Source organism: Oryctolagus cuniculus, chromosome 11, assembly GCF_051225735.1.
Source record: "Oryctolagus cuniculus isolate XC-2025 breed Fujian yellow rabbit chromosome 11, ASM5122573v1, whole genome shotgun sequence".
Classification (NCBI taxonomy): Eukaryota; Metazoa; Chordata; class Mammalia; order Lagomorpha; family Leporidae; genus Oryctolagus; species Oryctolagus cuniculus.
In genome coordinates this window covers 17,263,722-17,289,868 of record NC_142877.1, presented here as the reverse complement: position 1 = coordinate 17,289,868, position 26,147 = coordinate 17,263,722, and positions in this window count along the sequence as shown.

Here is a 26,147-nt window from a genome sequence, read left to right as displayed (position 1 = left end):
TCTCCAGCAAATGACTTTTCTGACCCTCAGTTTCCCCATGTGTAATAACAGACCTTGTGAAGCACTTCGCTGTGCATTGGTTACCAATTTGTCTGAGTCTGATCAAACAGCCCTGCATCCCTGCAGCATACACTACACACACAAACATGCATGTGCACGCATACACAAAAGTTACTTGAAATAGGGTTATTATTTATAACTAGGCAGCAGGGCTTAACAAAATCCTAGGAATTGTTGCCAGCCAGTCCTCCAAGGCTCAGAAAAGCTACCCAGAGTGGACTGAGCCTCTCTGTACTGCACATGCCCAACTCATACAACTGGGGGAACCAGTCTGGGTTTTATACCCTAAGGCAATAAGACTTGCTGAGCTAAAGCATTAAAGGACATCCAGTTTCTAGGAGGAGAGGGGGTTGGAACAGATACTGGACTGTGCTGGCCAACTGTTCCCTTATCTCAGGATGTTTCATTCCCATCACATTGTGCAGTTATTCAAGAGAACTATAAGAACAGTAGGAGAACTAGGCCACTCAGCTAACTGCGCTGCTGATCTTACGTCATAGGATTCTTGTAAGGATTAAATGAAATACTCAAATTGGAAATGCTTAACCCAGTGCCTGGCATATAACAATAAAAACTAGTTATTCTTTTTAGTAAATTATGGAAAGGCCTATCTATAGGATCACTGCATGGGGACTCTGCATGAGGATGCTTTGTGACTAACAGCATCATGAGAGAAAGTAGCTCGAGAAGATGCATGAGACTTGTGCTTTTGAAGCCTTGTGAATTGTGACAGAGGGTGGCTGTTTCATTTGGGTTAATCAGGAAGGCTTTTCTGAGAAGGTGACCCTTGAATGGACACTTATGGACAAGAAGGAGCCAACAACAAGAAGATGTTGGGGGTGTTGATGTGTGTTCCAGACAAGGGGGAGTAACCAGGCAGGACTGAGCTTGGTGAACTCAAGGAACAGAAGGCCTGTGCGAGGGAGAATGATTCTAGAGAGGACCAAAGAAGACTTGGATTCTGAATCCCCTTGTGGGCTGTATGTTACTCATTCAGCTTGCTGACTCATCCTGGCCCTTGGCTAGGATGTTTTGATACCACAGCTGCTGCAAGATCAGGATCTAAGAGTGTCCCTTCCTGCATGACAATAACACTCACACATTCAGGCCTTTGCACAAGCTCTTCTCTCTGCATGGGATGCCCTCCCCACTTTCTCTGTTCAGAGGTAGCTCAGATATCCTTTAAAACCCAGCTGCCACAGCAGGTCTTCCCTGAAACCTTCCCAGGGTGATCTGGGCAGCGAGCCAGCCCCTCCTTTTTTTCACGCAGCCCTTTGTACATGCACTTTACGCTCATAGTGATCAGCTGCATTGTCACTTTATATCTCTCTCCTTCATCTTTCTTTGCTCCTTGAGGCAGGGCCACCGTCTGATCTTCTCTCTGTTCCCAGCTTCCAGTTACTATCAGCTGTATGAATGCTTGGTGAATGTGTGATTGAGAACCTTGGCTTCTTCCAACCTCAGTCTCCCCTTGGCTGTTTCCTCCTCTCTCTCCCATCCTTGCTTGTGTTGTTTGTGGCCAAGCTGGGCCAGGAGCACTAAACTTTGTTGCATCTGTAGAACCAAGTTTTGGATCTTGGAAAACCTACATTTGAGTCTTAGGAAAAGATGATTCCTTTGCTCCCATGGTGCATATGTGTCCATGTTTTTAGCTACCTAGCATCTAGTCTGTATCTAGTCTGTTTTCTTCAGAGCACTGGATATCTGGTGGAAAGATACAAATACAGTCTCTTCATAACCCTTCCTATGTCCCAGGTGCTTTTTAAAAATTTATTGATTCTATATTTGGCTACTATCAGTTATTTGTTTTTTGAAAATTTATTTATTTGAAAGACAGTTACACACACACACACACACACACACACACACACGGGGTGGGGCGGTAATCTTCCATCCGCTGGTTCACTCCCCAAATGGTCACAATGGCCAGGGCTGGGCCAGGCCAAAGCCAGGAGCCAGGAGCTTCATCTGGGTCTCCCATGTAGGTGAAGGGGTCCAAGTACTTGGGCCATTTTCTGCGGCTTGCCTAGGCACAGTAGTAGGGACCTGGATTGGAAGTGGAGCAGCCAGAACTCGAACTTGTACCAGGCACTATTTTTAAATGCTTCATGTTTATTAACTGATTTCCTAACAGCCCTTTGAGCTGAGTGCTATTATTATCCTTGTTTTGAAATGTAACCACAGAGGTAAAGGGATGTCAACTTGCCCAGCACCACATACCAGTGACACGTAGTCTGGTTTTAGAATCCATGTTCTTTACCATAACTTTGCTGCCATGATATACAGACCTATTTTGTTTTCTCTGCCACAGAATCAAAGAGTCCCTACAGCTCCTTCAACTAAATCTTTCCTCTTATTTCTCGGTAGAACCAGATGGAGGGAAGGTGGCCTAAATTAGCCAAGAGAAATATTCTACGAGATGTGAATCTGAGGGTATGTGAGGTCTGGAACTGCAGCAGCCATCTTGGCACCCTAAGGGTCTGGTTTGTGTGAGAAGGCAGCTGAAAAGTACTAGTTAAATAAGAGCTGAGTGGAGAGGCAGTAAGAGGTAGACTCTGAGCGTGTCAGTTCCTTATTGTGGCTGTACAAAGTAGCATAAACTTAGTGCTTATAAACAGCACAAACTTGTTATTATCTTATACTTCTGGAAGTCTAAAGTCTGAAATTGACTTCCTGGGCTGAAACCAGACGATCTTATTCCACTCAGGCTACTATAACAGAACACTTTAGACTGGGTGATTTATGAACAACCACATTTATTGCTCACAGCTCTGAAGGCTGAGAGGTTTAAGAGCAAGTCACCAGCAGATTGCATGGCTGGTGAGGGCTAGTGATGTCCTCACAGATTGCCAGGGGAAGTAAGCTCTCTTGGGCCTCTTTTCCAAGGTCACTGATTGATTGCTAAGGGTCTCATCTCTAGATCCTCTCACCCCACGGGTTAGAGTCTCCACGTCTGGGTTTTGGGGGAGCACAAGTGCTCAGGTGGCAGCAGCAGGGTTCTCCTTCTTCAGGAGGCCCCAGGGAAGAGTGTCTTTTTCAGCCTCTGGAGTTGTATTCTTTGGCTCCTCTTCTGTCTTCTAAACCAGTATGATGGCATCTTCAAAGCTCTGCTCCCATCAACACAGTGCCTCCTCCTGCGGCTCTCACTCCTCCTGCCTCCCTCTAGCAAGGACCCTGTGATGACAGTGCCCAGGCAGGGCGTCCAGGGGCATCTCTCCACCTCGAGGTTCTTCACTTCATCGCACCTGCAAAGCTCCTTTTGCCCTGTAAAGGAATGCAGGTTTCAGGGATTAGGGTGTGGATGTATCTGGGAAGTGATTGAGCCTACCACAGTGACATTTGCCCTGCTGCGCTTGCTAGGTGGGCCGGGCGGCCACTGTGCTGGTGCCAGTGCCGGTGCTGAGCACGCTGGTGCAGTGCCTGCAGTCACCTTCGATTATAGACCCTGGCCACTGTTGGAGGGTGAATGCTTTCCCCGAGAGCCACCTCCTGGGGTGCAGCAGCAGGATTCCCTCTGCTGGAGAATCTTGACACATTCCTAGCACCTCTAGCCGAGCCTCACACCTTTACTGAGAGAGTCCAGGGCTGTCTTGGCTTCCAGGCATGTCCAGGTAGGATTGTTCTTTCTAGAGAAGATCAAAAATAGGAACGTAGTCTCCACAGTTTCCTGTGTCTCATTCTCCTTGGAGGAAGGGAGATTGGAGACAGGCTTTCAATGGGAGCCAGAAGCAGGAGGTCTGAGAATGTCATGTTGGCAAGAAGAAATAAATGGGAATCCATTACAGTGACATCATCAATAATGGTAGTATTTAATATGCATTTCATTAAAATGTAATATAACGAATATACTATTTTAATAAATAGTTATAAAAAATTAATGACATTAGCACTGAGTCTAAGCACTTTATATTATTAATTATTTCATTAAAGATATTAAATGTAAAAATGTAAAATAAAATAGTATAGGAAGATGTACTATAAAATATGTTTCCTTCCCATCCAGGCTCTCAGTTTCATGCCTCAAAAACACTGATTCTTGCATATTTTTCTAGAATTTTTAAAATCTATGAACAACCATGTTTGGGCATGCCCTTTCAATAAAAAACAGACACTTGCATTTCTACAGTTTGTAGTGTTCCTTGCATTACATGTAATGATATATCTTGTAAAATTTTTCATTTTAACCCAAATAGATCTGTTTTATTTATTTATTCTCAAAGCAATATGGCATTCCTTTTTATAGATGTGCCATATTTATTTTTTGTTTTATTTATTTATTTTTATTTATTTATTTTTTTATTTTTTGACAGGCAGAGTGGACAGTGAGAGAGAGACAGAGAGAAAGGTCTTCCTTTGCCGTTGGTTCACCCTCCAATGGCCGCCGCGGCTGGCGCACCGCGGCCGGCGCACCGCACTGATCCGATGGCAGGAGCCAGGTACTTCTCCTGGTCTCCCATGGGGTGCAGGGCCCAAGCACTTGGGCCATCCTCCACTGCACTCCCTGGCCACAGCAGAGAGCTGGCCTGGAAGAGGGGCAACCGGGACAGAATCCGGCGCCCCGACCGGGACTAGAACCTGGTATGCCGGCGCCCCAAGGCGGAGGATTAGCCTAGTGAGCCACGGCACTGGCCATGTGCCATATTTATTAAACTATTTTTCTTTTGAGGAATATTTAAATTGTTCCTAGTACTTTGCTCTTAAAGAAAACTCGGCGATGAAAATCCTCTACGTATTTTTTGTTAGTGTGAATTTATCTGTAGTATAAATTCCTAAAAGTAAAATTGCTAGGTCTTATTTTTTAGTTTTCACAACAGTCTATGAGGCTGGCACTATTATTTTATGTAATGCATAGGAAACAGCAATACAGAGAGGCTAAATAACTTGCCAGATAAATCACTGGTGGGGATTGAATTAAAACTAACTTCAAGGAGATTGCAAAGCATATCAAGAACCTGATTCTTCTAGGAGCTATAGACTTCTTGACAGTAGAAAAGATCCTGAGGGTGGGTGCCTTGCCAGTAGGTTAAGCTGCTGCTTAGGATGCCCACATCCCATACGAAAGTGACTGGTTTGAGTCCCAGCTACTCTGCTTCCAATCCACCTTCCTGATAACATGTGCTCTGGGAGACAGCAGATGATGGATCAAATTTTTGGGCCCTTGCCACACATGTGGGAGAGCTGGATGGGGTTTCTGGACCCTGGCTTTGGCTCGGCCCAATTCCAGTTGTTATAGGCATTTAGGGAATGAACTGGTATATGGAAAATCTCTCTCTCCCTCCCTCCCCCCCGTCTCTCTCTATCTCTTTCTCTGTCTCTCTCTGTGTGTTGCTCTGCCTTTCAAATAAATAAAGAAAGGATTCTGGTTTCTTTGTTCAGGAGCAAATGAGAACCTGCACCTGCAACTCTAAGAATCAGGATAGGAGTTATACTGCTGCAGCAATTAATCCTCAAATCTAATCTGAGTTTTTTTTTTAATTTATTTCTTCTGTCATGTGATAATTTGCTGCTGTTGATTTAATTCTTCTTTTTTTGGGGGTGGGGGAAGGGAGAGAAAGAGTGTGAGTGAGAGTGTGCTCCCATCTACTGGTTCATTCCCGAAATGTCTGTAATGGCTGGACTAAGCCAGGCTAAACCAGGAACTGGTAACTCAATCCTGGTCTTCCACATGGGTGGCAGGAACCCAATTATTTGAGTCATTACCTGTTGTCTCCCAAGATCTACATTAGCAGAAAGCTGGAATTAGAAGCCAGAGCTGAGGCTCAAACCCAGACACACCAATATGGAATGTGGGTATCTCAAACAACATCTTAAATGCTAGGCCAGTGACTAGAACAAATCTGAGTGTTTTAATAAGACCAATATTTACTTCTTGCCTTGCAAAATCGGATGGAGACTGTGAGTGCTCTCCTTAATCTGGTAACTCAGGCATCCAGGTTCTCTGAGAAACCACCATACCAACAAGTGATTTTCAAGGTCCTTGTGAAAGGAAAGAAAGAAAGAGTTATGTAGGGAGTATATCGGCTCTTACCCAAATGTGCTTGAAAGTGGTACAGGCCACAGGTACTCACATTCTGTTGACCAAGGTGAATCAACACAGCACTAAAATAGCTGCAAGTTACTGATAAATAATCTTCCCTGTGTCCAGGAAGAGGAAATTCTGTGGTAAGCAATAATTCAGCCACATCTGCAAATATCTCCTTTACTTTGAATAGGGAATTTTAGGAAGCTTTGCTATGCAATGTGAGTAAAACTCCCAGCTCCATTTTTCCAAGAAACCTTCAGGAAAAACTCGTTTTCCAATACTTTTGGAATCAGAACCATAATTTTTTTCTGATGCAGCACTGGCCTGAGACTGGCATGAAGGCAAGAGAAAAATGGTCCAGTTACATTTGAGTTTGATTAATTGTATATCAATGTTATTAGATGCTTTATTTAAGTTACAGCATAATCAGGATTTATTCTTATAATGTCTCTCTCATTCCCTTCATCCCACTATGTTTTTGTAAGAGGGAAAGAAAAAAGATGAAGTTATTAAAGGAATTCTAACTTACTTCCAATTTATTTCTGCTGTAATCATAGTAAATGAGGATTTACCTATAGGCCATTAATCAATAACTATGTGAATTACAAATTATTTTAGTGTTTAATTCTCTGAAAATTGTTTGCTGTTATCTAAGCAAGGATCCAGCCTTGGGAGTATGTTGGGAATGTGCTTATCTCCAATGATATGTGTCATGGCAGCAAGGGCCATGTCAGTGGCCTCAGGAATGTTGGGAACCTGGTTCTGGGAGGACCAAACCAAGGGATGTATTACTTTCTTCAGTTTGCTTGGCTGAGTGTACTTGGTGGAGAAAGGTGATGCTTCAACTGACCAAACAATAATTGAGGATTTGTGAGGTAGGTGGGTTAGAACAGAGGGGTCAATGTTAAAGCATTGACAATAGTTGAGAAATGGCTGCTCCATGGTCTCTGGGCTGAAGAGAGCAGGTGAAATGGTGGTATAGGAACAATGACTGGGGGAAAAGTGGGAGGTGTCCAGAGCCAAGGAGTCTCAATGAGGTCAAGAGATAAGGAATGGAGTGAGAATGAGGAAAAAGGGTAAATGTTGGAATCAAGAAGAACCTGGAGGGTTCTGTGGACCTTCTACAAGAATGGTGAATTCTGTTGAGTCTGACAGGAGGGCTAATGAAAACTACAGAGGCGTGAGCCTCAATGTGGAGAGGGTGTTTTCAGATAAGTGAATAAATGGTGATCTGCTCACTGTTCTTTTGATGGGTAGAGGATATTGTTGGTTATTTATTTATGCACCTCCACAGTAATTGGCTTGTTGCAGAGACCAGAATTGCTTTTATAGTTTGAAGGTAAATTTACTCAAGTCTAGGAAGAAATTTGAAGTTATCTAGAAAAATTAAAAAAGAAAACTGATGGTCTAGGAGCAGAGCTTGGCACATAGTAAATGCGCTGTAAGTGTTAATCATTAACACTCTCATTATTTTCTTGGTTAACAGCAACATTCTTTATGCTACCACAGACTCTCCCTGTCTTCTAGTTACATTCCTACAGCTGCTTCTCTTCCATTTCCTGATGGCTGTGTGGCTTGCTGAAAGGAAGCCAGCTCAGTCTGAGCAGCTCTCCTTCTCCATGCTTGCTTCATTATGCTTGTTACCGAGTTGTTCTCCTATACCACTTAGTGGTAAAAGCCCAACATTTGGTCACAGGGTTAGAGGGAGAGAGGAGATAAAACTTAGTTCCTCTATTTATTCATCAACAAGTATTTATTTTCATAGTAGATACCACTCGTTTTCTACCCAACAGCCTTTCTTGAATTATTCCCTGACCTTGATTTTGTTCAGGCAGAAATATGGCCAGCTCCAATCCTCTTCCCTTTCAGCAGTGATTGGTCTAGAAGAGGACATGTGACTCAGCTTTGCAAATGAGATAAAAGACATGTCTTCTGTGGCTTCTGGGAAACCACCTTCCTGATAAGATAGGGTAGACTTTCTTCTTGCTTTGTGCATTATCTTGTGAAGATGTGATGGCTTGTTGCTGAGGTGCTCATCTTAATATCATGAGAGCTGACTTGATTGTGGTGGAGTGGAAGGATCCTAGGAGCCTGGGCTTTTGATGACATAGTTGAGTTGCCCTTCACTCAGTCTAAATCTGAACTAAGTAAACAATAAATGCTCTTAGGTTAAGCAATTGCTAGTTGGGTTTTCTGTTGCCTGTAGTTGAAGACATTCCCAACTGGTACCGCTTGGGCCCTGTGCTTAATGCAGGAGCATAGAGCTGAACTGCATACATCTCTTGCCCTCAGGGTGCTCCCAGTCCAAAGGAGAAGCACCTCCAGGCAGTGAAGTCCGAGCATGAATGAAATGCACTGATAATGCTGGGCCAGGAGAAAGTGGTGGTGTGCAAGGATCAGGTGCCTGGCCTGTGGGACACCTATAGTCCCATTCAACCTGTGTTTTGTCATTCTTAGTCCCACCAGACTCTCAGGACATGAGCCACGATTGCCGATTGCCAGAAACTGGGTAGCCTTCTCTCTTTGAAGGCAGGCACTTACTTTTCTGAGAAACATTCAGATTATGCTGGGGCTACAAATTAACACGTTATTTTAGGCCATTTCTGGGCCATAATTTTATCTTTCCTTTAGCTATTTACTGCATGCAAATTTTCTACTCTATGCAAATCACTAAATTTATGCAAATCATCTACTGTATGTTCCCAAGCCCCAGCACCTGCACCAGGCAGAATCAGATGATTCAGGCCTTGGAGTATTGAAGTGCAAACACTTTTAACTCAAGAAATCTCTTGGGGGATAGTTGAGCATTGGATGACAGGGACGGCAGCCTCTGCAAATAGCCTGTTTCACTCACAGGGTGTGCTGAACCCTGCTGCCTTGCCTCCCCTCTTCCTCAGCTACCTGCAAGCCCCTTCCAGGTGGTAATGACTATTTGGAGTAAATATTTTGATGTGAGTGGAATGATTAAGTCCTGGCTGGCTCTGCACAGAGTCTTAAAGCAATTAGGTTTCCCAATCAGTGCAGGTGAGCATATCAGTGTGCCTGGCTGGGCTCAGTGAGGTGCTTGCTATAGGAAGCCTTTTTCTCTAAGGTAGGCTGCCTAGCAGGGAGGGGGTGAAGCAGTGGCTGCTTAATCTTGGAAGCACACTGGGATCACATGCAGACCTTCAAAATCTACTCAGACCTGGGTCTCACTCTCAGGTAATCTGATTTAACTGATGGGGGTAACCCAAGTTTGGGAAATTTAAAGACCTTCCCAAGCTGGCTCAAAGGTGCAGGCCAGGTCAAGATGCAGGAACCTGGACAGGAGTCAGGAGGCCACTGCTGGGCTCTGGCTATGCTGATTGGCCCTCTGCATGACAATGGGAAAGCCCTTACCCCTGTCTGGGACATGGTCCAGTGCTGGGGAAAATACTTGGTGTGGGGCCTGGTTGAATGCTTGATTAATTAATCTAAAATAATAACTTGATAGTGGAATTGAAGAACAGTTTTATTGAGGGGTAATTGACATACATACTGTATTCATTTAAATTCTACAATTTGATGTGTTATGACATATGTATATACCTAAGATACCATTACCACAATGCAGAGGAGGAACAGATCTACCAGGCAGTTTTGCTAGGGCCACTGTAACAAAGTGACACAAGCTAGGTGGTTTGAAGCCTTGAAGTTTGTTGCCTTAGTTCTGGAGACTAGGCGTCTTAGCAAGCTGTTGGCAGGTTTGGGAATCTTCTGAGGCCACTCTCCTTGGCTTGCAGGTGGATATTGCTTCCTTGTATCCTCAGAAGTCTTCTCTTTGTGTGTCTGTGTCCTCGTTTTTCCTTATAACAATACAGGTCCTATTGGATTCCCATCACCCTTATGACCTCATTTTACCTTAAATACCTCTTTAAATACCATATATTTAAATCTGGTCCTTGTTGAGGTACTAAGGGTTAGGACTTTTTTTTTTTTTTTTGATTTATTTATTTATTTATTTAAGACAGAGTTAGAGAGGTAGAGACAGAGAGGTCTTCCACCCGCTGGTTCACTCCCAGGATGGCCGCGGTGGCCAGAGCTGCACTGATCCGAAGCCAGGAACCAGGAGCTTCTTCTGGGTCTCCCACATGAGTGCAGGGACCCAAGTACTTGAGTCATCTTCCACTGCTTTCCCAGGCCATTAGCCGGGAGCTGGATTGGAAGTGGAACATGCCCATATGGGATGCCAGTAAGGCAGGCAGAGGCTTAACCCATTATGCCACAGTGCTGACCTCAGGGATTAGGACTTTAACATATGAATTCTGAGGGGGACAGTTCTATTCATAGTCATCCATTACTTTCAGGAGTTTCCTGGAGACTTTTTAAATCTCTCTCTCCCTCTGCACTTCCCTATCCTCATTTGGGCAGCCACTCACTTATTTTCTGTTTGTAATAAATCAGTTTGCATAAAAAATTAATTTGCATTTTTCCTAGACTTTTGTATAAATAGAATAACACAGCATGTATTCTTTCTTGTCTGATTTTTTTTAATCTCACTTGGCGTAATTATTGTGGGCTCCATCGTGTTGTGGGTATCAGTAGTTTGTTTCCTGCTATTGCTGACCAATATTCCAGCATATGGACATACCACAGTTAATCATTCACCTGTTGGTGGGCATTTAGGTTATTTTCAGTTTTTGGCTATTGTAGATAAACCTGCTATGAACACTTGTTGATGTATTTTTAGTTTATAAAGCACATTCTACGTGTTGATCTAGTTCTTACCACAGTGGGCAAGGCACATAATTTGATTCTGATTGTGGGTTAGGGGACTGAAATGAGGTGCAGCTGGCATTGCAGGTAGGAAGGAATTGGGCCTACTGTATACTGCATGTCTCCAGTGGCTGAACTCACAGTGGTCCCAGCTGATGTTTTCCCTTGAATAACTGAATAAATGAGGAGTAGAGGAATTGCCTGAGGGTGCTCTGTGGCGTCAAGAAGCTGCTTGTGTTAGGTAGGAAGTCAGAAATGAGCTTATGTGTGTGGGACAAAGGCCTAAGACATTGACATCTAGGTCCAGCATCTGCATCTCAAAGTCATCCCGATAACCTTCCAGGTGCAGCCCAGTATCCTGCCCCTTCTACTGGATAACCATCCTTCCTCTAACCAGGGTGACACCAGCCAGGCTTCCCCCTGTCTGATAACTTCAGGGGGGAAACTCAGAAAGGAGTTGTTCATATTTACATCCAAAAAGTCCTTTGTTCCAGGAGGAGAAGAGGCGGGAAGGCAGGACCCATCCCCTTAAAAACCCTCAGCCTCAACCGGACTGCGCTTTCAGCTCTGCCCGCCTGCCGTGCCCAGGTGCCTCCACTCAACCATGTAACCTCGCTCTACCCCAGTCTGAGTGACTGGGCACACTCTCTCTCAGGTTCTGTCCGGAGAGGTGCCCATCTGTTCTTATGGATGTCCCTACCCTAATAAACCTTGCTATTTTGCTTTCCACTTACTCTCTGTCTCACGCCTGAATTCTTTCTTGTGCAAAGACAAGAACCCTGACTTCTCTGGTAACACTTGTATTTAGCTCTTGGAAAACAATACTGTCTCTGCAGCTTCTTCCAGAAGAGAGCCTCCATGCCTGCAGTTGCCTTGGGTGTGATCAGAGATGAGCTGGACTTGCCAGTTAAGGTAGCTTTGAGGCTACACCTTGCAGGTTGACACTGGCGAGAAGTTCATCAAACCTAAGGGAACAGAAGCCTGGCCCATGGTGAGCAGTTTTCTGATTCTGAGCTCCAGAACGGGGTGAGTAGTCCAGTCAGGATTAGATGCTGGGCTCCAGACTCCTAGCCCAGGCCTCTGTTTTCTCATCGCTCCTTGCTGACACCCTTTTGTGCTTGCAGGAGTTTTGAGATATGAGCAGGTTGTGGGCTGTGTGTATATGTCAGTGTGCATATGTGCATGTGTGTACATGTGTGAGTATGTGCATGTGGGTGTGCAGATATTTATGTGTATGCTATGTGTTCATGGGTGTATACACATGCATGAGTATGTGAGTATGTGTGTGGAGATGTGTGTGCTTGTGTATGAGGATGTGGGTACATGAGTATATGGGAAAATGGGCATGTGTGTGTGTGTGTGTGTGTGTGGATTTGCAAACCAAAGCCTGTTCAGTAGGCAGTGGAGTTGTTACTATACCAGTCCTTCAGCTTTGGGCATCTGCCCATAAAATCAGGCTATGAATCGTAAAGCAAAATCACATCTTCACACCGCAACTTCTAGGACACATTGCCATCTAGGACACAGACTGCAGCCATCCTCTTTTGGGCCCTATACCAGGGTGGTCCCAGCATAGAACATCATGTTATTGGCCACTTCTGTGGACATGATGCAGGAAAGAATTCAGAAACTCCTGTGCTCAACTTCTAATTTAATCACTCCAGTCCCTGCAGGAGATCATCGCCCTGGTCTCATTTTATTGGAAGGGACTCTCTGGCTCAGAATGGAGAGGTGGCTCACTGAAAGTCTCCCAGGTAGACAGTAGGACAGATGTACGAGGACACCTGCCTCCAGGGGCTACAGCGAGACAACCAGGCCCAGGACAGCACTGTTGCTAGAATTTAAATCTTGTCTCAGCCACCTCCCTCCTGTCCCAGAGTGGGGACCTTGCACATCAAAATCCTGCTTCTCAGGCTGTTTCCCTCTCCTTTGTGGGTAAAAAAGCTGGACTCCTCCTCCATCACTGGGCCCTTACAGGAAGCACAGCACCACGTCCAGAGCCTGGCCGGGCAGACTGGAAGAGCTGCCAGGAACCATGCCCAACGCAGGAGACCCGCTTACTGGAGGAAGGGTCCTTGGCGTCAAGTGTCCTGTTGTTGGGTGGCAGCTCTCTCTTCACTTCTCGGATCTGTAAATTCCTCATTTGTCAGAGGAGGATTAATGCTGGGTCTTCCTTTTGGGGTCCTGGTGAGAATGGCCTCAGATATTGGACATTGTGCCCTTAGGCCAGCACGAAGTAGGTGCTCACTGCACGTTCATTTCCCTCTCCCTCTTTCTCCCTTCTTTGATCTCCTTTGGCACAGATATCATAAATTGTAATTTTTAGAACATTTGTTACTAAATAGTAAACAGGACACAAAGGACATAATCACAGAGAAGCCAAAATGGGGACATTATTGCTTTAATTCTTAAATGTTAAAAAAAAATAAGCTTCTAAAACAGACTTTCAATCAAGTGTATTGTGTAGTTCCAAAAACCCCAGCAGGGTGAGAGAATTTCCTGCCGCTCCATCCTGCACAAGTCTGCTGGTTTGTTCCCAAATGTTAATGTCACGTGAAGAGTTCAGGAAGCCCCCAACTGGGCAGCGCCACATCCCTAGAGGACCCCACAGTTCCTTCTTCCTTGCATTCCCCAGGGACATGGCATCTGAGTTTCCTGCAACCATTCCAGCGATCCTGTGTCCAACAAAAGGCCGCAGCATGGCTGGCCTGAAAATATTGCATCAAGGAATGAATGAAGGAAGGCCTTGGAGCCAGAGGGAGTTTTCTGGACTTCTAAATGGCCAGGGTTGCTTCTGAGTGCAGCAGTTGGTGGTGGTTGCTGAGAGATGGCAACGCCCCATACAAGGTGGAAAGGGCAGTTCCTCCAGGCCAGCCTGGGCAGCTGCTCTCAATCCACGCCTCCTCCAGGATTCTTCCAGGCTGTAGTCCATTGGTTGATCCTGTGGTCCTCAGTTTTAGGCACTGTCTGTATCCTCCATTCATAATTTGGCTCCCCATCCAGTTCCCATTCTAAACCTCAGCCCCTTATTTAATGCTTGGCTTACCCCAGCCAGCTTTTCTCCAGGGCCTGACTTCTAGCCTCCATGTTGGTTGCATGGTTGGCTTCTACTGGAGGTTCTTCCAGTCCCAGGCCACAGGATCCAGGGCTCAGGGCTTTCCAGCAAGGAAAGCTTGTTGATCTTGACTTGGGTCCTGATTCTGGCATTCACTGTTTTCACACACATGGGCATGCTACTGTGGGTTCCTGAGCTTCAGTGAAAGAAGCTGAGGCTTGGAAGGAGCCCATTACCCATGGTCACACATTGGACATTGTTGAGTGACAGCCAGAATCCCAGACCCCAGGGCCAACGGAAGTTCCATTTCCCTTGAGAAGAATGTTTCTTTCCACTCAAATTGGGATGTGCCTCCTGCTTCTCTTCCTTCTTCTGACAAGGATAGGCCACTTTCAGGGTGAAATGATGAAGCTTCTAGCTTTATAAATGATGAAGTTGTAGTTCCACCAAATGTTGAAGTTTCTAGTTTCGTGACCTTGGGCGAGTCTCTGTATTTGTTCTTTATTTATGTTTTACTATCTATCAAATGAGGAATGGTATCGCATCTGCCTTATGCAATGTAACACCATCACAGGTTCTGGGGGTTAGAATGTGGCCATCTTTTGGGTGAGTGGAGGCATGCACCTACCTATCACAAGGCCCTATCTGGCTTGGTAAACTATGTGATCCATTGAGATCTTGGGTCTTGTCCCATTCTCCAGTCTCTGCCATTCTCTTGCAACACACAGAGGTGGGCACCACCTAGGGTATTGTGAAGTGGGGCTGAAGAACTGGATCCAGCTTGATCCAGCTGACCCTGAAGCCCATCTTACCTTCTTTGATATAAGTACAAATACTTTCTTATTAGTTGAACTAATCAGGGTTGCTCTTCCTATTAAATGCAATCTAAAGCTTTCTAAACAGTGAACTGTGAGGGGGAGGAAGAACATTAGAGGGAGAGAGATTTCAGGAAAGTTCTGGAAGTTGGAAAGGAGATGGCAGATGGTGCCCAAAGAACCCACTGCTTGAGTGCATGAACCCTGATGGAGGTGTGTGGCTGTACACATTTCTTGTGTGTACAGAAACGTCAACTTCCTTCTCAAGTAGTTTGGTTCCTTCCACCCACGTGAGAGACCTGAGTTGAGTCTGGGCTTCTGGCTTTGGCTTGGCCTAGTCCTAGCTGTTACGTGTATTTGAGGAGTGAATCAGTGCATGGGAAAACTGTTTCTGTGCCTTTCAGATAAATAAAATAAATTAATAAAAAAAGTGAAATGAGGGCAAATACTAATACAACAGCATCCAAGGCTATTCCATGTTGGAATCCCGGTCTCAGATTATCAGCTTTGGCTTAGAAGCCACCCAGCTTATAGTACTTTGTTACATCAGCCAAATTGACTCAGACAGATTCATTCCTGCAAATTTGCTCAAGTGCTTGGGCAAGGAAGACTAGAAAGAAACAGCATGACTGTCCTTTGGGAAAGTTGCAGTTTCTGATTATGACCACCAGATGGCAGTGTAGAGATTAGCGCTAGTTGGAGTCCATAGAATCTGCCTGTGGTCTGGAAGGAGCCCTGCCTGGTTGTCAGTGGACGCTCCAGTGAGGATGCCCCAAGTTGGCCTGTCCTGATCAGGCCTGGCAGAGCGTGGTCCACTCAATGGGTAAGGAGCACTCAGTTGGTCCCATGTTCCCAGCTCAAGGAACAACCTCAGTATTCACTGGGGAACCAGCATGCCCAGTGATTTCGTGGCTCTGGGCTTCTCTCTGTTCACCCTCACCACCAGCAGGCTCTGTCCACTCATGGGACCTCCATCAGCTGAGAAGGAAAGCACCATTTATTTTTTTTGGCTATATATGTCCACATTTCCTGGAAACAAAGGTGTGGCTTCCTGTCCTGGCATATACACTAAGACGTGCTCTCCTTGGCCCTCCTCACTAGCTTGCCCCTTGCTGGGCTCCAAGTGACCACTGTGAACTGCTTGCCACTGTAATTTCATCACACAAAAGGGCAGGAAGCACACTGCCACAAAGTTCACTCCCTGCTTTGTTCCCCGAATAATGTCTGTAAATGAAGTAGAAGCTGATTTGACATGTATTTTAAATGAAAAGGTCAAAAGCACTGAGACTGAGACCATTCCTCTCCTTTTGGTCTGACCTGCTTGCCTGTCACAGGCCCTGCCAAGGAGACAGAGGAAAGTCAGCCCTGCTCCTGGGCCAGCAGGTGGTAGGTGCTTCGCCTACCTTCTGTCCATAAAGCAGGCGATCTTGTTAGCGTTGTTATTCCTACCTTACCATGAGGAACGTGAGGCTCAGAGGGTGTTAGTTACCGATTGCTGCATAACAATTTACTCCCTGACTCAGTGGCTTAAAGCAAAAAGTGTTTATTTCCCCCACAGTTTCTGAGCATCAGGAATCTTTGGGTGGCTTAGCTGGGTGGTTTTAAATTTTGTGTCTGTCATGAGGTTGCATGTTTCAAATGTTTGCTTGGATTGCAGTCATCCAAAGGCTTGACTGGGGCTGGACTAACTGCTTTCAAGATGGCGCCCTAGGCTGGTGCCATGGCTCAATAGGCTAATCCTCCGCCTGCAGCGCCAGCACCCCGGGTTCTAGTCCCGGTTGGGGCACCGGATTCTGTCCCGGTTGCTCCTCTTCCAGTCCAGCTCTCTGCTGTGACCCGGGAAGGCAGTGGAGGATGGCCCAAGTTCTTGGGCCCTGCGCCCACATGGGAGACCAGGAGAAGCACCTGGCTCCTGGCTTCGGACTAGCGCGGTGCGCCAGCCGCAGCATGCCGGCCACAGTGGCCATTGCGGGGTGAACCAACGGAAAAAGGAAGACCTTTCTGTCTCTCTCTCTCATGTCCACTCTGCCTGTCCAAAAAAAAAAAAAAAAAAAAAAAATGGCAACCTTACATTGCTGTCAGCACAAGTCTCAGTTCTTCATTAAGCAGGACCGATGAGGCCTTCTGAGGGGGCCTAGGTATCAGTGTCACATAGCCATTGCTTCCAACAGGGCTTGTGATCAAGGGAGAACAAGGCGAAGCCACATGGCTTTTTATGAGCCAAGCTTAGAAGCTGTATTCCTTCACAGCTGTCACATTCTCTTGGCCACACAGACCAACCATCATGCAGTGTGGGAAGGTGCTACACAGGGACACGGACACTGTGCACAGGAGCTGTTAGGGGCCCTTCTGGAACCTGGCTGCTACCAGACAGCTTTGGTAACTTGGCCATCAAGTGGAGAGACTAAATTCATTGAAGACAACCTTGATTCCTTTGTAGAGGGGAAGAAGCTTTGGAGTGACATTTGCGTATGGAAAAGAATCAATAATTCATGTTTTGTCCAGTATGCTGAAAAAATTTAAAAATGTTTATTACTTGTTAGGACAGAGAAATAGACACTTTCATTCAGTGTTAGTGGAAGTATGATCAAGATGTAAAGTCTTCTTGGACTCAACTCAAACACTGAGACTCTATCTTTTTTTTTTTTTTTTTAAGATTTTATTTATTTGAGAGGTAGAGTTATAGACAGTGAGAGGGAGAGACAGAGAGAGGTCTTCCTTCTGGTGGGTCACTCCCTAATGGTCACCATGGCTGGAGCTATGCTGATCTGAAGCCAGGAGCCAGGTGTTTCTTCCCAGTCTCCCATGTGGGTGGAGGGGCCCAGGCATTTGGGCCATCTTCTACTGCTTTCCCAGGCCTCAGCAGAGAGCTGGATTGGAAGAGGAACAGCTGGGACTAGAACTGGCACCCATATGGGATGCTGGTGCCACAGGCAGAGGATTAACCTACTGTGCCATGGCACTGGCCACAATACATGGCTTATTTAAAAAGTATCATTTATGATAGGAAATAATTGGAGGCAAATTTGGAATTGGTTAAATAGGGGCAGGCTTTTTTTTTTTTTAAGATTTATTTTATTTATTTGAAAGACAGAGTTACAGAGAGAGGTCGAGACAGAGAGAGAGGTCTTCCATCTGCTGGTTCATTCCCCAGATGGCTGCAACAGCTGGAGCTGCACTGATCTGAAGCCAACAGCCAGGAGCCAGGAGCTTCTTCCGGGTTTCCCACGTGGATGCAAGAGCCCAAGGACTTGGGCCATCTTCTACTGCTTTCCCAGGCCATAGCAGAGAGCTGGGTTGGAAGTGGAGCAGGGGCAGGCATTTTGGACAGTGGTTAAGGCACTGCTTGGGATACCTGCATCCTATATTGGAGTGCCTGGGTTCAAGTCCTGGCTTTGCTATCAGTTTCAGCTTTCTGCTAATGTGTATCTTAGGAGCAGCAGGTAGCTGGGTCTCTGCCTCCCCCTTGGGGGATATGTATTGTGCTCCTGGCTTCTGGTTTTGGTCTGACCCAGCCCTTGGCTATTGTTGCTAGATATTTGGGAGGTAAACCAGCAGATGGGAGATATCTATCTGTCTCTATTTCTGTGTCTTTCAAATAAATAAAATAAATTATTGTAGAGGAATATTATATACCCATGGAAAAGAAGAAAGCAGATATCCCTGAAAAACTACTCAAAATATATTGTTGAGTAAAGATAGCGTGTTACAGAAATATATATTATACATAATATTTATGTACACAGTAGTATTCCATTCATGTGTATGCACAAGGGATACGTAAATATATGTCTTTATTTTTATTTCTTGTAACTATAAAATGCACTAAACTGTTAACAGTGATTACCTGTAGGAAGGCGACTTTGGGAGAGCTCTTCTACTTTGTACACTTCTATATTGTTTGAATTGATTCCATAGATTTTTTTTCATAACTAATTGCATTAATCTCTCTTCTGTTGATGTAGCAAAGAGGCGAGGCTTATTTAGCTCACAGTTTTGGAGGCAAAAAGTCCAGCATCAGCTGGCTCTGTTGTTTGCTCTCTGCTGAGGGCCACCTCCCATGGCAGGTGTCATTCTGGTGAAACTGCATGAGGCAGGGAGTGATCACATGGCTAGACAAGAAGCCAGAATGTGAGGGGCCATTCTCAGTCTTTTATAAATAGGTGTTCTTGTAGGGACTAGTAACTCAGTCCTGGGGACCAGTGGATGCCTTCCCAGGGCAGCACCCTCAATGCTGTGCCCCAGGCACCACCTGCTAAAAGTTCTCCCAGCGCCCAGCACTGCCACACTGAGGAGCAAACTTGCAGCCCATGGGCCCCTGGGGACACACCCAGTCGTGTCCAAACCACACAGGAACTCAGTAGAACTGACGCTGACTCTCACTAGTTTTCCCTTGACCAGGATCCGCTCTGGTATTTCATTGTTTATTTAATTGTCCTGTCTTCTTGGTCTTCTCTAATTTATGAGAGTGCCTCAGACTTTTCAGCTTATTTATTTTCATCTACTTGAAAGGCAGAGTCGGGGTGGGAGAGCAGATAGACTCACACATGTGCGCGTGCACACGCACACAGAGAAAGAGAGGGATTTTTTCCATCCTCTGGTTCATTCCTTAAATGTCTGCAGCAGCTGCACTGAGCCAGCGCTCTAGAATTCCATCTGAGCCTCATATGTGGGCGACAGGGGCACTAACAGCCATCATCTGCTGCCTTCCAGGATGTATCAGTAGGAAGTGGATTGGAAGTGGAGTGTCTGGGACTGAAACTGGCCCTTGGATATGAGGTGTGGGCATCCCAAGCAGTGGTTTAAGCTGCTATGCCATGGTGCCCACCCTACCTTGACACTTAAAAAAAAGATTTATTTATTTATTTGAAAGAGTTGTGTTGTGTGGGTGTTTTGGGTACATGCGCTGGGGTCTGCTCCCTGAGAACCCTTCCCATCTCACATCATGGTGGAGCTTCTCTGGAATTGTTTGCCAGCATACCAAGGCAGAGTGCAAGTGTCTGAGACCATTTCCATCAAGCTCAAGTTTCCTTTTCTGCGGGAACTCTTTCTTTTCTTCTCTTATTTTCTTTTCCCCCCAGCACCCACCGTACATCCGAAGGCCACTTCTCATCTTTCCTGGATAACTACCGTGAAGTATACACTTGTACTGTTCCCAATCTGTCCGTGGCTTGTTCAGATGAAACTTTGTATGTATTTTGTATGGCATGGATTCTATAGTGTAAAGATGTCCTATGCAAAAAGAAAAAAAATTAATGGAATTATAAATTTTATTGTTTTAATGTGTATGCTTGTTTAGTGATGTTTCCATTTTGAAATAAAATTTATTTTCATTATTTTTAAAAAAAGTTAGAGGGAGACACACACACACACACACACACACACACATCTTCCATCTGGGGAGATGGCCACAACGGCTGGGGTTGGCTCAGGCCGAGGCCAGGAGACAAGAGCTTCTTCTGGGACACAAGCACTTGGGCTATCTTCTGCTGCTTTCCCATGCCATTAACAGGGAGCTGAATTGCAAGTTGAGTGGCCACGACTCAAATGGGTGCCCATATGGGATGCTGGCATTGCAGGCAGTGGCTTGACTTGCTACACACCACTGGCCCCACCTTGACACTTCTGAGGAGTGCTTGTCAATTATTTTGCAGAGTGAGCCTTAGTTTGGGTTTGTCAGGTGTTTTTCTGTGACTCGACTGAGATTATACAGTTTTGGCAAGGTTGCCACAGAAGTGATGCTGTGCCTTTCTCAGAACATGGTATCACTGATGTTGCTGTCTCATTACTCGAGATGTTAACCTCTCAGGAAGGGTGGTGTCTGCCACCTTTCTTCTTACTGTTAACTTACGGTTTTTCTGTTCATGTTCAAGACGTATCCTGCTCACGGTACTTGTGCTGTCTTTGCTTAATGGTGACTTTTTGTTTCAATGTTTCCTTACACTTGTATTATTTGGTTTCCTTCCTTTAAAAAAAGATGTATGTATTTATTTATTTGAAAGGCAGAGTTATAAAGAGAGAGAGGGAGAGACACAGAGAGAAATCTTCTATCAACTGGTTAACTCCTCAAACAGTTGCAACGTTTGGGGCTGGGCCAGGCTGGAGCCAGAAGCCTGCAATTCCATCCAGGTCTCTCACATCGATGGCAGTTGCCCAGGTAATTTGGCCATGTTCTACTACTTTCCCAGGCACATTAACAGGGAGCTGGATTGGAAGTGCAGCAGTCAAGACTTGAGCTGGTGCTCACATGGGATGTTGGCTTCATATGTGGCAGCTTAAGTTGCTATCCCACAATGCTGTTTCCAGCTGGTATCCTTCTATAAGGATGAGTTATACACTTCCACCGATTTATTTATTTAACAATTTGTTTCAGCATGGAAAATGAGCATGCTAAAATGTACTCCTTACAACATTAATACAAATTGAAAAGCTTGAATTTTGAGTTGCTTTGCAGAAACAGCCAGTGGTATTTGGCAAAAGGATCTGCTATCACACAGTATGGAGAGAGCAGGGCTTTCAGGGGTAGGAGCCCAGTCATGGGGATGAGACCCAACCTTGAGCTTCCCAGGGAAGTGAATTTGGCAAGTCACGCCATAGCCACATCTGGCTCCAGGACACACATGCGCACTATCACCGTCCTTCAAACCTCAGGAGGAGGTGAGCTGTAAGATCCCTTTCAGGTCTGAATTTCTGCACCTATGAAGTCTTCCAACTGTCTTGAGCTGTGATCCCACCTTCCTTTCCTCCGGGGGCTCAGGCTGGCCACTTGCTGCCCCAGTTGCTGTTCTACAGACTCAGCTTGCCTGAACCTCGGAGATAAGGCTTCCTCTTAGCCTTTCAGCTCTTCCCCACCTGAGCACGACTCCATCCAACTGCAGTTCTCCTCTGCTCGTCACATATACTTGTATGGATGTAGGTATGGATGGATGTATACTTGTGTGGATGTATCTATGTGTACTTGAACACTTGTGCATATGTGTGTTGTGTGTGTGGGGGGAGGTGAGAGGGCACGGGATGAAACACGGCCAATACAGGGGTCGATGCAGATCCTATTGTTCTCGGCAATCAACTTCTATCAGACTTATTGATGCAAAGCGTGAAAGCTGATTTTCTCTAAGTCTCCTGCAGGAGAATGCAGACTTGGGGCTTGCAGCTTAGAAACCACAGGAGGAGTCTTTTTTGACCCCGAGGACTAAATCATACTCCCTGCTCCATGACACACAGCTCATAACCCCCACGTCCTTTTCTAGCACTTTCTGGTAGTAGTAGCTCAGTGGTTATTTGACTTTATGTCATTTAACCCACTTGACCAGAAGCAGCATGACAGGTACAACCGTGTTTGTTTTCTTCATTGTTGTACCTACAGCACCACATACAGGGCACAGCCCTCACTGGGCATTCAATGACTGTTTGTTAAGTGAGCAAACCATTTAGTCCAAAAATTTGTATTTCCTTTTTTGTTATAAAATTTATTTATTTATTTATTTGAGAGTAGGAGAGAGAGAGAGAAAGAAAGAGAGTGAGAGAGCACGAGAACATTCCCGTCTGCTTTCTCACTCCCCAAATGCCTGTAATGTCTGCAGCCAGGCAAAAGCTGGGAGGGGGACTAAATCCAGGCCTCTCACATGGCAGGAACTCAGCTACTTGAGCCATGACTGGTGCCTCTCATGGTCCTCACTAGCAGGAAGCTGGAGCCAGGATTTGAAAACAAACATGGGACATGGGTATCCTAACTGGCATCTTAACCATTAGGTCGATTGCCCTCTTCCAGTCCTCCTTCCTTTTATGAGCAAGAAAGGCCTCCAAAGGCAGAGGATGGAAAACTTGTGGAATGCAGCCATTCTCTAGTCTGCACCTGCACATTGCATCCTGGAAAGTCAGCAAATGTACGTTTTCTCTGGGAATCTGACTTTTCTGGAAACACAAATCCACAATGAATCGGGGGATTTATTTTATGTTTTCCTTATGTTTATAATGGTTGAGAAATGGGTCAAATTGTTAAACACGGAGTCAGATATCCTTAGGAAGACCTCCAACGTTGTGATTTCTCAGCAGCTGGATTGCACACACCCAGGGAAGGCAAGCACAGTTCGGTGGTGTTCTCAAAATAACCACACGATGGCGCTGCTGCTGCTCCACAGGCCTGCCTGTACAGATCCCCGCCTGTAGCTGCTGGAATAATTACAGCAAAAAGCCCTTTTTATAAGCGATTGCCCAACGGAAACCCTGCTTACTAGTCTTCGATTTTGGCTAATGATGGAGACTTTCTCACAAGGAAGGCTTTTGGAGAAGTCCTCTGTGAAAGCCTTGCCTTCTTGGCTGTATTTTGTCCAAGGCTCCCCTAAGAGAAGTGGCTGGATCCTGAGCCGGCGGTCTCTTCCTCTGGAACCAGCAGTGCACAGAGGGCTCTGGAGGGCTGCCGGAGAGCTCCCACTCACTGTAGCTCCAGCACAAACCTGTTTCAAATGGTCTTTCCACCCTGGCCCCTTGCATCTTCTCCAATGGATCCACTCGTCTGTTAGCAGCTGTTCCACTGAGCTGGGTCCTGCTGGTGGTAGGAAGCCTCATGATGAAACTTGAAGTCTGATAGACTTACCCTCTTGTATTCCATATACGCTGAGCTTTGCTGTGTGCCAGGGGCTGTGCTAGGGACCAGGGATATAAATGCAAATGAGACAACCCTGGAATTTTGAACTTGAGTTTCCCCTCTGGCCCTGTCCTTCCCTTTTCCAGCCTGATCCTGGCCAGGCATTGCTCATTGTGGGGACACCTTTCCCCCTCATCCCCATGTCTGGGTGTTGCTGTGCCTGGAAGAATGTCTCACAGGCTGATCTGAATTACTGCTTAAATGCCGCTTGCCCTAGAGCCCTGCCTATCTTCAGCCGTCTCATCTGATGGGTGGAAAACCTGCCCTGTGTTAGGGGCCTAATCAATTCCATTTGCTTGGGATTCAGGGGCATATACTCCTGGGATGCAGAACTTTTGGTTTTAAAACAAGGCCTGAGGGTTTTCTTGGGGTGTGGGATTTTGGCTGCTGAAGCCTGGAGCGTCCTGGGCAAATTGGGATGGGTTGGCTAGCACAGGCCAGTCTCGCCTGTCATCCACAGGTCTGGCCTCCCTTTTCTCCCAGCACCCAGTATTTCTGAGGTCCCAGCCGCTAGACTGAGAGGCCTGCCTGTGGTTGCTTTTGCCTTTGGAGCTGACTGGTGGGAGGCCTGGTGGGGGTGTGGGAGCACAACTGAGCACAAGTGATCACTTTAAACAAGTTACTTAACTGCTCAGCCTCAGGTTTCTTTTTATCATAGAAAGGATCTAATTGTCCATGGTCATAGATTTGTTGGCAGGACTACATGCGATGATGCATACAAATTGTCAGGTATAAACTAAAACACGTGGACACAGCCATATGTTGATGCCACACAAAGTGAAAAAAGAAAATGGCGAAACGATAGGTGAAAGTAAGTCTAGAGCCCAACAGACTGGAAGGCAGAGAGCAGGCTGGCGTGTGGGCTGGTGGGGATGAGATCGGAAAGACAGGTGGGGACATTGTAAGCTTCCTTGCAGCATTGGACTTAACCTTGACCGCTGTAGGGAGCCACCAAGAGAGCCTAGCCTCTGAATGACCTTGTCAGTTCAGGCTTTAGAAAGACACTCACCCCCACCTCCCTGCTGCTGTGTGAATGTAGTGCTGGCCCCACAGTAGCTCCTCCAAAATCCCCTTTTCCTTATGATTGTTGTGTCGCCTCCCCCTCCTCCAGCCTCCCCAGTCCCTTCACCTCCTCTATGTAGTAAATTTTTATGAACGTGGGGGTTGAAGTCCCTGGCAAGCAGGGCAGGTGGCTCCAGTAGAGCCCACCCAAGTTTGGTTTGTGAGATCTGTCTGAGCTCTGGTCCCATGAATCCCTGAGGCTGCCTGCAAACTGGACCACAGTGAACGGGCTGGTGGAGGCTGAGGCAGTGGGCCGGCCTCCTTGCTTCCCTGAACCAGTTTCCTTCCATGGGGTGAACTTTGAGCATTCCCCCCCCACCCCCAGCCCCATTCCTGAGTCCTGCTCTTGCAGGTTCTTGGTGCTGATTTTTGCTCCAGAACGTGCAGTGGGGTCAGGTCTGGGGACTCAGGTGGGAGGAGCGGCAGTGCCAGCCTTGGCAATGGTTTTGGGCACCCGTGACCCCTCTGTGGTCAGAGTCCAGGGGCTCATACCTTATTCCTGAGACTGTCTGACTGTTGGTACTCAGCCCTCCCTGTGCCCTTTAAGCTTTCAGAGCTGTCTCATGACCCTTCTGTGTGCTGGTCCATGAAGGGAACTTTGCTTAGTCCCTCCCCTGCCTCTGTCCCTCCTTGGACCTGGCTCCGTCCCCTCCACTTCCTCTGTATTTCAGTTGTTGCCCCTGGCATTTGGTCCCATGTGTTCTGACTTCTTAAATTCCTCCTCTGTCTTGAGTAGAACTTGCTGCCCAAGTCCCATCTTAAAATCCCCATTCCTGGTGGCTGGGGCCTCTTGTGAGGAGTGTCTGCATGTGTTTGGTGGGGAGTGGGGATTTGGGTGGGCACCACAGGACTTGGCCAAAGCAGGGTCAAGGATGGGCCAGGTCAGCATGAGGGGTGTTGGGTGTGACCCATGCTGTGCCTGACCCATGAGAGTCAGTTCACAGGGTGGGAGCCATGCAGGCACTAACAGGATTTACCCAACAGGACCATTCCCAAGGCAGCCAGAAACCCCATGTGTAAAATTGAGCCACATTAGGAACCAGAGAGGCAGCTGTATGTCAGGTGAGTGGGTGACTCATTCAAGGCGACATGGTAGAATTTTGTCAAGTGTTTTATTGGTTCCACAACATCTTTTCCCCTCAAAGATGATGCTGGAAAGACAAAAGATGGTTCCAATTCCAATGTCCTATGCAACTCTCCTGCAAGGAACTATAAATCCAAACCCCTTGTTTGGGCGCCTAAGAGAAGGTGGAGAGGGGTCCTTCTGTGCTGTGTCGTGGCAGCTGAGAGGGACCCCATGTGAGTGGCAGCAGGGATTGGTATCATTTTGAGAACAGGGATGATCACAAGAGAGCACGAGAGCTCCCACCAGGTCCTGCCAGGGGAAGGACTGAAGGGAAGAGTGGACAGATGACCACGCAGAAGGGAGATAGGACTCGCTCTTCCTGCAGAAGCCCCACAGGGCAGCCTCTGAGCTCTGTGTGGGCCACTGCTGGGCAGAACTGCTTTGGATGTATTCTGCTGAGCCGTAGCTCTGCCCTTCCTCACACACAGGGCTGTGCAGGTTTGGGGAGCACAGAGGAGTCAGTATGAGTCTTCTGATCCCACTAATGAGCCTAATTAACCTCTGAAAGCCTCAAATCTTCCCAATTGTAAGGTCCTTTTTAAAAATTAAATTAAAAAAAACCCCAGGATCCTTATGAGTTTGCTCTGAGGATTAAATGAGATAAAAACATATAATGTGTTGGCACA